This window comes from Oryctolagus cuniculus, chromosome 1 (genome assembly GCF_051225735.1).
Source record: "Oryctolagus cuniculus isolate XC-2025 breed Fujian yellow rabbit chromosome 1, ASM5122573v1, whole genome shotgun sequence".
NCBI classification, from domain to species: Eukaryota; Metazoa; Chordata; class Mammalia; order Lagomorpha; family Leporidae; genus Oryctolagus; species Oryctolagus cuniculus.
In genome coordinates this window covers 136,718,625-136,732,221 of record NC_142867.1, presented here as the reverse complement: position 1 = coordinate 136,732,221, position 13,597 = coordinate 136,718,625, and the positions used below count along the sequence as shown (strand labels likewise).

The 13,597-nt window shown below is 41.1% G+C and overlaps 1 protein-coding gene across 1 annotated transcript in view; it reads right to left on the bottom strand.

Annotated features, from left to right (window-relative positions):
* Nucleotides 1–375: 375 nt before the first annotated feature.
* The window catches only part of LOC127491474 (uncharacterized), a 58,978-nt gene continuing 45,756 nt past the window's right edge, over nucleotides 376–13,597 (bottom strand). The window contains exon 4 of the mRNA XM_089306473.1: nucleotides 376–888. The gene's annotated coding sequence lies outside the window, so the exon portion shown is untranslated. The remainder of the gene's footprint in view (nucleotides 889–13,597) is intronic.

Below are 13,597 nucleotides of genomic sequence, written 5' to 3'. Positions count from 1 at the left end.
AGTCGGTGAACTCAGGGGGCTTCCATAGCCTTGGCAGCTCATGACAAGAGCCTAGGGTGATTACTGATGCCATAAACAAGAGTGTCAATTTGTTAACAACAGAAGTCACTGTGCACTTACTCCTCAGGTAGGATCTCTGTCCTTAGTGTGCTGTACCTTGAGATTTAATGCTATAACTAGAACTCAAACAGTATTTTTTTCACTTTATGTTTCTGTGTGGGTGAAAACTGTTGAAATAATTTACTTAATGTATGCTAAACTGATCTTCTGTATATAAAGAGAATCGAAAATGAATCTTGATGTGAATGGAAGGGGAGAGGGAGTGGGAAAGGGGAGGGTTGCGGGTGGGAGGGAAGTTATGGGGGGGAAGCCATTGTAATCCATAAGCTGTACTTTGGAAATCTGTATTCATTAAATGAAAGTTAAAAAAAAGTGAGAGAATGAAAATGGTGTGTTTTTGAAAACAGTTTGACAGTTCCTTAAAATAATTAAACACAGAGTTGCCATTTAAGCCAGCAATTTTTCTCCTAGGCATCATACACAAGAGAAATTAAAAATTAAGCACACAGAAATGGCACATAAATATTCACAGCAACAGCATTCACAGCAGCCAAAATGGGGAAACCACACAAATGTCCATCAACTGATGAATGGATAAGCAAAGTGTGGCACACACTTACAATGAAATACGATTCAGCCATAAAAAGGAAACATTAATGAGTGCTACAACAAGAATGAACCTTGAAGTCTTTGGGCCTCTGCATGCACATGGGAGACCTGGAAGAATCTCGTGGTTCTGGCTTCAGATTGGCACAGCTCTGGCCATAGTTGCCATTTGGGGAGTGAAGACTTCTCTCTCTCTGCCTCTGCCTCTCTGTAACTCTCCACCTGTCAAATAAGTAAACAAATAAATCTTAAAAAAAAAGTCAAGGCAGAATAAAAATATGCTGGGAAGAAGAGAGGGAATTTGGAAGAAGGATGGAGTAGCAGAGCAGGTTCTGTGGAGGGAACAAGATTTGAGAGCATTCAGGAACAGAATAGCCACAAAGGGATTCTAGGAGAAAGAATACTAAAAGATGTTTAAATTGTTGCCATGGGTAGATATGCCATGCCCTCATCTTCCTCTTTATTGGGGTGTGTGCTCTTTGGTACAGGCTACTCTGTTCTTTAGTGATGGTCTTTAGCAAACATGAATCCTTTTGAGGAAATAAGGGGGAGGGGGCTGTTGCTGAGTCTATTACTGATTCTGTAGAGTGTCGCTCCCCCTCTTCACGGAGGAACGACACAGGACCCTGCACTGTTCTTTTGTCTGCTCGGCCCTTCCCAGGTTTGCTGCTGGTCCTTCCCGGGTTGGCTGCCGACCCCTCCACCTCCGCGGAGGGGTGGCTCCCCCTGCCACTTTCCCCACTTCCGCGGAGGAGCAGCACACCACCGGCTGGCTCTCTCGGGGGCTGCTCAGATGTTATCCGGATGTTCCTGGTGCATGTTGTGTCTCTCCTCCTTTATAGTCCTCTTCCACCAATCCCAACTCTGCTACCCACATGCCGAGCATGCTGCTCTCCTCCAATCAGGAGCAGGATCAGCTCCTGCAGCTTATCAGTCAAGTTGGCGAGAGGCAGCTGCGTAGAAGTTGTTTACTCCTCTCCCAGCACCATATTGTGGGAGAGCAGATGCATAGACTAAGTCTTAATTCCAGTAACTTAGTCTAGTCCGAGTTGCTCCCCACAGTAGAGTTAGAAGTACATTGTATATATAGAAAGCCTTATTTCAGAACAGAGGATGTTGAGGGTAAAAGTCCCTGGGCATATTAGACTTTTTGTTCAAAACTTACATGAGGTCTTGAGTTAATGCCTAGGTAACAATATGGTATAATGGAACGATATGGTTGGAAGGTAGTGTGGAGGGATCTAAAGGACCCCAGGAGGATGAACAGATCATCTAGTGTGTAGGGGGGATAGGACTGGGAATTCATATCCCCCATGTTGTTCCTTCTCCCAACCTCTTGAACTAAAGCTTTGTGATGTGGGCCTGGAAATCTGGTCTACAAGGTATACTCTTAGTGTCCAGTTTCTGATCATGTGGGCCATGTTCTTTGTCAGAAGGGCTTTTCTGAAACATGGCTGGGATACAGCTTGGTTTCCAAGGTATTCCTATCATTGATTTCCTGGGTAGTGCTTTGCCTTCTATTAGTAAAGAGGAGTCTATGTTTTCTAATATTCTTGGAACAGAGGCATCAATCAGGTGAGTAAACCAGAGCTACTAAGAGGGTTTAGCTCTTTCTTCTGTTCTAACACAGGAATTTAATGCTCTCAATTTCCCTCTAAGAACTGCTTTTGCTGGATACTACAAAATTTCCTAAGTTGAATTTTCATTTTAAAATATTTTAAAATTCCTCCTGACATATCTTTGACCCATGTGTTAATATTGTGTTGATTAATCACCATGTATTTTGGGATTTTCTAGCTGTCTTTGTTACTAAATATTAGTTTTATTCCACTGCAGTCAAAGAGTAGATTTAAATTTCTATTTGTTCCAGTACTGTGGCATAGCAGGTAAAGCTGCATTCTACAGTGCTGGCATCTCAAGTGGGTGCCGGTTTGAGACTTGGCTGCTCCACTTCCAATCCAGCTTTCTGCTATGCCCTAGGAAAGCCATAGAAGATGGCCCAAGTCCTTGGGCCCCTGCACCCACGTGGGAGACCAGGAAGAAGCTCCTGGCTCCTGGCTTTGGATCAATTGGCCATTGCAGCCAATTGGGGAGTGAATCAATGAATGGAAGACCTCTCTCCCTCTCTGCCTCTCCTCTCTCTGTGCAACTTATATTTGATAAATGCCAATTAGGTCAAGTTGATTGATGGTGCTGTTCAGATAAACAATGTTTTTATGATTTTTTGCTTGCTGAATCTGTATCTTACTAACAGAGACTTGCTGACATGTCGCTCGCTCCGCAGGCTCGCGGAGGGGCGGCAATGGATTTGCTGTTGTTTCTTTCCCCGGTCCTCCCCGGATTAGCTGCTGCCCCCCCACCCCCGCCTCCATGGAGGGGTGGCACCCCCGCCGCTTCCCCCGCTTCCGCGGAGGAGCGGCAAACTGCCAGCCGGCTCTCTCAGGGGTTCCTCAGGTGTTCCCATTGCATGTTGTCTCTCTCCTCCTTTATAGTCCTCTTCCACCAATCCGTGCTCTGCTGCCCACACGCCAAGCACGCTGTTCTCCTCCAATCAGGAGCAGGATCAGCTCCCGCAGCTTGTTAGTCGAATTGGTGAGGCAGCTGTGTGGAAGTTGTTTACTCTCTCTCAGCACCATATGGTGGGAGATCAGATGCATAGAGTTAGTCTTAGCAGTTCCAGTAATTTAGTCTAGTCTCGGTAATCTCAGTATTTATCCTCAGTATTTATTTGTCCATAGTCTTGGTACTTATTTGTCTCCCGGGCGATGGGCCCTGCTCCCCACTGGGCCCTGCTCCCCACACTGACATCTCCAACATTCAAAAGTGGATTCAGCTGTTTCTCCTGTGTTTTTATTTTTGCTTCATATATTTGTATTCTGACATTCTGTTTTTAAGTGTATACCTATTAAGGATTGCTATTACTTCTTGATAATTGGCCCTTTTGTACATTCTGCTCTTTATTCCTGATAATTTTCCTTGTTCTAAAGTTTGCTTTGTCTGAAATTATATTGTTACCCTCCTTTTCTTAATTAGTGTGAGCATGGTGTTTTTTCCACTATCTCTTTACTTTCCATCTGTCTTTATATTTAAAATGAGTGTATTGTAGGTAATAAATTATCTTTCAGTAGGTAAAATTAGATGAATTACATTTAAGGCGATTTTCTCAGACTTGGATTATCTACCATGTCTGGAACTGTTGACTAGTCATTGCAACTTTTGTCTGTCTTTTGTGATTTTCAACAATGATTTTATTTACTCTATCTTTTATTTAGATGATATTTTATTTACTCTCTCTTTGATTTAGATGATATATTAAGGTATACAATACATTTTGATATAGGAGGATATTTCAAAAGGTTTGTGCAAAATGAAAGTAAAAGATAGATTGGTGGGGCTGGTGCTGTAGCGTAGCAGGTAAAGCTGCTGCCTGCAGTGCCAGCATTCCATATGGGTGCCTGTTTGAGTCCTTGCTGCTCCACTTCCAATACAGCTCTCTGCTATGGCCTGGGAAAACAGAAGATGGCACAAGTCCTTTTTTAAGATTTATTTTTTTAAGATTTATTTGAAAGTCAGAGTTACACAGGTAGGAAAGGAGAGGCAGAGAGAGTGAGAGAAAGGCCCTCTACCCACTGGCTCACTCCCCAGTTGGTCGCAATAGGCAGAGCTGTGCTGATCCAGAGCCAGGAGCTTTTTCTGGGTCTCCCAGGTGGGTATAGGGGCCTGAGGATTTGGGCCACCTTCTACTGCTTTCCCAGGCCATAGCAGAGAGCTGGACTGGAAGAGGAGCAACCAGGAGGAGAACCAGCGTCCACATGGGATGACGGCACCACAGGCAGAGGATTAACCAAATGAGCCATGGCGCCAGCCCCAAGTTTTCTTTTTATAATATGCAATTCCATCAACTTTTTGAAGACATGTCATACATAATGAAATCATTATTTCAAATATTTATGTTAGGTAACTAACATAGTCATAATCTGTTACTCCTTTGTAATTTGCTTTGTTTCATGATCATTCAAAAATATGCTCTCTTAGCAATTTTCCAGGACATAATACAATATTACTAACCATAACCATAGGTCTCATGATGTACATTCATTCTCTAGACTTCTTCATCCTCCATAACTACAACTTTGTGTATGTTGACCTCTATCCTCTCCTCCTACCAAACCCACCACTGGTAGCTATCATTCTATTTTCTGTTCTATGTATTCAACTTTTAAATGTTCTTGTTAGACTTTCTATGTGAGATAACATAGTAGTTTTCTTTCTGTGTCATACTTATTTCCATTAGCATAATGTCCTGTGGTTGCATCGCTGTTGTTGCAAAAGGAAGGCTCTTCTTTTTCAAGGTCTCTGTAATTCTAACTATGAAGGCACTTAAAAAATTTTGGAAAATGCAAATTATGAAGAAACTGCATAGATTTCTTTTTGTGCCAAATACTTATCGTTAATTCCATTTTCTGTGAATTTTTCAAAATATGTCATGTGTGTTTACTTCCACTCTCACAATTTCTTTATCCATTTTTAATTACTGGAGTCTGAGGTTGTCTCCATATCTTGGCTATTGTGAATAATGTTGCAATAAACATGGAGGTGCAGGTATCTTTATGAGGTGCTTAATGCATTCCTTTGAGTAAAGTCTATTTTGTCTGAAATAACTACATCTGTTCTCTTTTGGTTACTGGTTGCATGGAATATTTTTTTACACCTTTTCACTTTCAGCCTTTGTGTGGTCTTAAAGCTAAAGTGAGTCTCTTACATGCATAAAGTTGGATATTGCTATTTTATTCATTCAGCCACTCTATTCTAATGGAAAAACTTAATCCACTTACATTTAAAATAATTATCAATATATAAGAATTTACTATTGCCATCTGTTCATTGTTTTCTGGTTTTCTTGTTATGCCGTTACTCTTCTTTTATGATTTGATAATATTTTAAATAAAATTTCATGTGATTCAATCTTTTCTCCTTTCTCAGCTTACCAATAACATTTCTTCCAAAATAATTCAGTGCCTGCATTAGAGATTGTAATATACACTCACAAGTCATCTAAGTCCATTTTCAAATAACTAAATTTTTACAGGTAGTTTAGATATCTTATGATAAAGTCTTCCCAATTCCTCCTTCCTATTCATTATCACATTCATTTCACTTATGCATATACTGTAATTACCCAATTAGTTGCCATTTTTTAATTCTTAATCCAATTAAGAATTAAAAAGTAAAAATTTTATTTTACATTCATTTATTCCTTTAATTTCTAATCTTTACATTTGATTTCTAATTAATTAAATTTAATTCCTGATCTTACAAATACATGTGATATAGCACACCCATCTGACATTTGGTTCTCATGCTTCCACATGACACATCTTTCGTATAGTGCTATCCAACTTCTCATATGGAGTGGCATTCATCTAGGTGTTCCTAGGAAGAGAAGATGAGGTTGAAGAAGATGAGGTAAGGGATTGAAAGTTGGAGAGCTGCCTCACAGTAGTATTGTAAAGACAGGTTCTAAGTGGATGAGTCCTGTGTGGAAGTCGTTTAGGAGGCAGTAGCGGTTCCTAAGGAATGAAATGATGTTTGCTGAGATGACTAATGTTCAAGCTCCATTGTTTGGGAGCTGCAGCAAAACACTGCATTGGCCAACCTTAGTATCTTTGTTTGACATTGGATACTAATCTAAGTAGACAAAAGGCCCCAGGAGTGACTCACATTGGATATTTTCCCACCTGTTAAAATTGAGGCTTTGAGCCAGATTTCATATAGAAAAATTAAGTACTCTGTGCCATAGTTTAGTGTTGTGAAACAAATTTGTCATTTCTGTAATTATTCCATTTAATACTTAGAACAGTATGAAATCATTAACTTTATCCCCCTGTATAGAAAGACAATTTGAGAGAAAAGGTAATATTTATGAATATCTAGAGGGCAAACATGGAAGAAGAAGCCAAGAATAGAGAGATTCCTCCTGTTGTGAGAAAGAATTTGGATGTAAGTGACAGCAAATATAACTCAACAAAAAAGAGAAGCTGTTGACTTGGGTACCTGAAAAAGTCTGGAAATGAGAATGGCCTTGGGCAGCAGGGTTCATGCTGGCCTAATGATACCATAAGGATTCATTTTCTAGCATTTCTTGGCTATATTTAGGCTGGCTTCACTATGTCTTTGTGTCTGGAAGTTTCACAGTTATATCCTTCAACCTTCAGCATAATTAAAAATGGGTTGTCTCTTGTATTAGTTCCTTCAAATGTGCTAACATACACACATCTAACCAGTCACTGTTGCCCAAAACAGGGGATGAACTTTTTGTCCAAAGTTATCCTTAAAATAAGAGTATCAGGAAAAGACAATTCTACTTGCACATGATCTGAAACAGAATGGAGTTAGTTCCCCAAAGGGCAATAGAAAGAATATTTACCAAAAGTAAGTGAATGCTGGGTGACAAAATGACAACAAAGCAGATTTTTACTATAGCATTCTCTCTCCTGCATTTCTGTTTTTGTTAGAGTGAGGACACTGACTGAAGCTTAGAGATGCAGGAAGAATGCTGATTCTGTTCAGGTTCTGGGAGGGAAAAGAGTTGGGATGGGCCTTGGTCACAGTGCTTAAAGAGGGCAGAAGCAGTTGGGGGCCCTCTTATCCAGATGGACAAAACATCTAATAACGTGGTCTCTGTCTAATCCTTCTCTCGTGCTTTTAGCCTCCATTCCAGGTAGTTATTCCAATTCTCTAGAAATAATCAATAGGTACCTCTGCCTTTTGAAAAAATAGTTTTTTTGTTTGTTTGTTTTTTTACTTATTTGACAGGTAGAGTTAGACAGTGAGAGACAGAGAAAGGTCTTCCTTCCATTGGCTCACCCCCCAAAATGCCACTACGGCTGGCGCTGCACTCATCTGAAGCCAGGAGCCAGGTGCTTCCTCCTGGCCTCCCATGCAGATGCAGATACCCAAGCACCTGGGCCATCCTCCACTGCCCTCTTGGGCCACAGCAGAGAGCTGGACAGGAAGAGGAGCAGGCGGGACTAGAACTGGCGCCCATATGGGATACCAGTGCCGCAGGCAGAGGATTAGCCAAGTGAGCCACGGCGCCGGCCCGAAAAAATACAGTTTGACATTCTACTCTTTCCCTTTCTAGTCTGTACCCTCATGTACCAATGCTTAACCTATTCAGGAACTACAAACCACTTTAAATTTTCTCCCTATCCCTCCAACAACCTTGTAATTTCCTCCCCTTCAAGGATAATGGGCTGTCACCACATGGGCTCTGCCAGGCCCCAGAGGGCCCAGTGCCCTCAGCGCCTGCGCGGGCCAGCAGGACGGTGTCCGTCGTCCGAGCACCAGTCCGAACACTAGGAGCCGTCCTCCCAGGAGCAGGACTGCGGGGCTCGCCCGCCGCTGCTTGTGTTCAGAGGAGCCAGCAGGTGCTTTCGTCCACTGCTGGGGGACCCGGCAGAGTCTGGTAGGGTGCTGCTCCGGTATGCAGCTTCCCCTCTCACTCCTGTACTGCGTCTGTGGCGGGGTGTCACGGCTTGCGGAAGTCTGTTTGTAAGGAATGGTTTACCTGGGAACTCCGAGGCCTAGGGTCAGTGGGCAGAGACAAGGCCCACTCCTGAGGGTGGAAGCAGAACCTTCGGTCATGACGTTCAGAAGCCAGGACGGCAAGACCAAGGTTGGCCTGTTCCACAGATAGGCATTTTACAGGGCACAGAATCTCAGACAACTACTTCCAGTGATGTGGGTACTGAGATAGTCACACATGTAGTGAGGGCTGGTGCTCCTTGTTAGGTGGGAGTTGTTAACTCCGACTGATTTATTTTCATTATTTTTAAGAAAGTAATATTCATCAAATTCACAGGGTTTGGAAAATAGAATTACTCAGAACAACTGTTCTTAACATTTTGCTGGTTCTTTCCAGATTTTGCTTTTTTTGAAATTTTGTTTGAAAGGTAGAGTTACAGACAGTGAGAGGGAGATACAGAGAGAAAGGTCTTCTTTCCGTTGGTTCACTGCCCAAATGGCTGCAACAGCTGGCGCTGTGCCGGTCTGAAGCCAGGAGCCAGGAGCTTCTTCCCCACCTCCCACATGGGTGCTGAGGCCCAAAGGACTTGGGCCATCTTCTGCTCTTTTCCAGGCCATAGCAGAGAGCTGGATTGGAAGTGGAGCAGCCGGGACCAGAAGCGGCACCCATATGTGATGCCAGCGCCACAGGCAGAGTATTAACCTACTGCACCACGGCCCTGGCCCTGCTAATTTTTTTTTTGTTTTTAAAAGATTTATCTATTTACTTGAGAGGCAGAGTTATAGAGAAGGGGAGAGACAGATAGAGGTCTTCAAACCGCTAGTTTACTCTCCAAATGGTAGGACCAGAGCTGGGCTGGTCTGAAGCCAGGAGCTTCTTCCAGGTCTCCTACATGTGGGCAGGAACCCATGCACTTAGGCCATCTTCCACTGCTTTCCCAGGCTATCAGCAGGGAGCTGGATTGGAAGTGGAGCAGCCAGGACTTGAACCAGTGTCCATATGGCATGCCAGCCCTGCAGGCAGATGCTTAACCTACTATGCCACAGCATCAGCTCCTTGCTAATTTTTTTATGCTCATTTACTATGCTCTTAAAAAGTACTTTCATGAATAATATTTTATAATAGCATGTATTAAGTGATAGAATATTCTTCCTTTTGTTGGTGTTTGATTAGTTTCTAATTTTTAAAAACAATGTTTTGCTTACCATATTTGTTAATAATTTTACTTGCTTATAACCTTATCCCATTCCAGACAGGATGAAGATTTCCTAAATGTTTGATCATTTCCTAACCTAAGGTTCTGCCTGCTGCCTACTACTTTTTCTTCAGCTTTCTTAGATAAGCTATAGACATATGTAGTTAGCTATTTCAGTAGTGAATTCTCTTAATTTTAAACCACTGAAACTAATGGCTTGCTTATCCTCACTGTAAACTCTTCCAATTTTAAGTAGTTCCTCCTTCTTCTATTTACTCTTCCTTTTATATTCCCATAACCAAGTAATAACACTGGGGCATATAAGCAACTAATGAAAGTTTCATTGTACACTACTTCTATTTTCCCCAAAGCTAGTCAGCTACTATATGGCTAAGACAGAAAAAGCACGCTGGGCAGTGAAATGTAGAATGCTCACAGTGTACCACATAACCCCCACAGGGACTTTAAGATGTTTCAGGTCAAGAACTTAATTTCGGGGAGCCTATGCCATGGCATTAACAGGTAAAGCTGCCGCCTGCAGTGCCGGCATCCCATGTGGCACCGGTTCAAGTCCTGGCTGCTTTACTTCCTATCTAGCTCTTTGCTGTAGCCTGGGAAAGCAGTAGAAGATGGTCCAAGTCCTGGGCCCCTGTGCTCATGTGGGAGATCCAGAAGAAGCTCCAGGCCCCTGGCTCAGATGGGCCCAGCTCTAGCTGGTGTGGCCATTTTGGGAGTGAACCAGCAGATGGATGACTTTTCTCCTTTTCTCTGACACTGCCTCTCTGTAACTCTGCCTTTCAAATAAATAAACGTTGTTTTTTTTAAAAAAAAAAAAACCCTGAATTATGAAATGAATGTTTCATTGTGTTAGTTGTGTGTGTTCACATTCTGAGTCAAAATTTAAACATTCCCAATAAAGATAAATGCCTCATTTCAAAACCAAAATATACCATTCCACATCAGATTTTATATTTACTTATTTGCTATTCTTATCTGCATAGACTCTTGGTTTCCTTTTGATTCAATATAACCTATTGCTGTCAATATTTATTTTGATGTGACAGTTCTAGCTACTTACTTCAATCTGACTTCTGTATTTGATATATTGCTATCATGTGTCATTATATGCCCATAAAAAGATGTTTCACTGATTTTCTTCTTGGCTTTTTTTGTTTCAGTGATTTCTTTCATTTTTACTTATTTACTTCCTTTTACTTTGATACTCTTTTTAAAAATTGCTTAAGGTAGAATGCTAAGGTTCCTGGTTTGAGAACTTTCTATTCTGATATAGACAACTAGAGCTAACAATTTATCTCCACTGCTATAACTGTATCTCATAAATTTCACTGTTTTGTGTTTGCTTTTCATTCCACTCAAAATACCTCCCAATTTTCCTTTTGAGTTCCTCATTAATTCTAAGATTACATTCAATTTCTAGGTGTTCATGTATTTTCATATTTTTGGTATTGATTCTAATACTTTTTTATTGTAGGAGGATATACTTCATCTAACTCGAAGTTTTAACTTTTTTGTGATTTTTTTTAATTTTGGCCATGCAGTTGTACCTTCTTCTATTGATTTGTGAAGTATACTACACATGTTAATTCTGTCAAATGGTTTGCTACTGTGTTCAAGCCTTCTATGTCTTTACTGCCCCTTCTTGAAATGAAAAACTATGACATGATTCTCATTTTTGTATGTAACATTATTTTTTTCTAAAGTTTACTTTCTGTATAATTAACATAGATGGTTAACAGAGATAATCTAGCTTTTTTTTATTTCTGCTCCTAAGACAGGATAATTTTAATTAGGAATCCTTCAAGTTCACTAATGTTTTTTTCTTTTACTTGCACAAATGTGAAATTAAACCTCTCTAGTGAGTTTTTATTTCAGTTGTTCATTCCAGTTTCAAAAATTCTATGTGGTTCCTTTTCATAACTTCATTTTACTGATATTCTTTATTTGTTGATATCTATTTCCTGATTTCCATTAGTTCTTTTTTTCATCTGTTTGAACATATTTCTAACAATTGACTTATTGTCTTCTAGTAATTCCAGTATCTGTACCTCCTAGGGAGAATCTGTTAATTTCTTATTTGTTATGAATTAACCATACTGTCTTGTCTCTTGGCATATCTTGTATTTCTTTCATTTGAATAGTGGATATTTTGAGGTAACTTTGGAAATCAGATTCCTCAAGTTTCTCTAGGATTAGTTGTTGTTATGACTGTGAGTTGTAGGTGTGGTTTCTTTAGTGAATTTTTCAAACTATTTTAAACTAGCTGTTCTGAGACCTTCAAAACTAGGATTGTGCTGGGGTGTGGAAAGGGGCAAGGGTAAGCTAGCATGTCCTAATGCTCTGTGCAGTGCTTCAGTGCTTTTGCTCCTGGTTATGTGTTTGCTTGGTGGCTGTATATCTTTGCTAGCTTCCAGAGGGCCAATGTGTTTTAATCTGATGGATTTTCCATATTTCTGGGGAGGGATAGCTCCCCAGAATTCTCATTGGCCATTTTGTTGCCATCTCTTCCCTGTGCCCAGATTTTTGATTACAGTGATTTATGTTTTTCTAACTTTTATTTTAAATGTATTACTTTATATTTTTTAATGATTTTATCTATTTATTTGAGAAGTAGAGCTGCAGACAGTGAGAGGGAGAGTCAGAGAGAAAGGTCTTCCCTCCTTTGTTTCATTCCCCAAATGGCCGCAATGGTGGGAGCCATGCCAGTATGAAGCTAGGAGCCAGGTGCTTCCTCCTGGTCTCCCACATGGGTGCAGGGGCCCAAGCACTTGGGCCATCCTCCACTGCCTTCCCAGCCCACAGTAGAGAGCTAGATTGGAAGAGGAGCAGCTGGGACTAGAACTGGTACCCATATGGGTTGCCAGCGCCACAGGCAGAGGATTAACCTGCTGCACCATGGCACCTGCCCCTGCCTTATATTTAAAATAGGTTTTTAGGAGCCAGAATTGTGACACAGTGAACTGGCTGCCAAATGCCCTCTGGCATCCTATACTGGAGCAATGATTTGAGTCCCAGTGGCTTTGCTTTTTAGGCAGCTCCCTGTGAATGTGCCTGGGATTGCAGGAGAGGATGGCCCAAGTGCTTTTCCTCCTGCTACCCAAGTGGGAAACTGAATGGAGTTTTGAGTGCCTGGCTTTGTCCAGAACTAGCCCTAGTCATTGTGGCTGTTTGGGGAGTGAACCAGTGGATTGAAGATCGCTCCCTTTGTCACTCGACCTTTCAAAAATAAATAACTAACTAAATAAAAATAAGTTGTATTTCTCGTAGCCTTTTAACTGAATCTGACAGTTTCAAGGTGTTCAGACCATGTGATAGGCACATTAAGGGCTTCCTAAAGATGTCCAAACCTAATTTCTGGAACCTGTGTTTACGTTGCTTTACACTGCTTAAGTAAATTAAATTTCCAGGTGGGATTCAGGTGGTTTATCAGGTAACTTTAAAATATGGGAGATTTTATGGCATTGTGGTGTAGCCAATAAAGCTGTAGCAGCTTGCAATGCTGACATTCCATATGGGCGCTCATGCAAGTCTCTGATGCAGCTCCCTGCTAATAGCCTGGGAAAATCAGTACAAGATGTTCCAAGTGTTTGGGCCCTTGCCACCCCCTTTGGAGACCAGAAAGAAGCTCCTGTCTCCTGGCTTGGACCTGACTCCACACTGGCTGTTGCAGCCATCTGAAGAGTGAACCTGCCAGTGGAAGATCTCTCTATCTCTTTCTACCTCTTAATAAAAACAATGCAGTGATTGGCCTTGTATTAAATATTTGCTAATTCCTGAAACAAAAATAATGTTGACATGGGGATAGAGATGTTTGATTTTCCAGATTAGGTTATAATTTGTTTCTGTGATAAGAAGGGCACTGGATTGAGTGCTCCTCAAGAAAAAATGAAATGGATGTCAAAGTTCAGATTTATTGCATGTAAAAAATATGCTTAACAGATAGAACTAGAGTTCTATTTGTCTAACATTCTCCCGAGATAAAATATGAGTTTCTTTAGGACAGTTTTTTTTTAAGATTTATTTATTTATTTGAAAGTCGAATTTACACAGAGAGAGGAGAGGTAGAGGCGGGTGGGAGGGGTCTTCCATCCACTGGTTCCATCCCCAGTTGGCTGCAATGGCCAGAGCTACGTGGATCCAAGCCAGGAGAAGAAAGAAAATGGACAAGTAAACCAATAAATTAGAATACA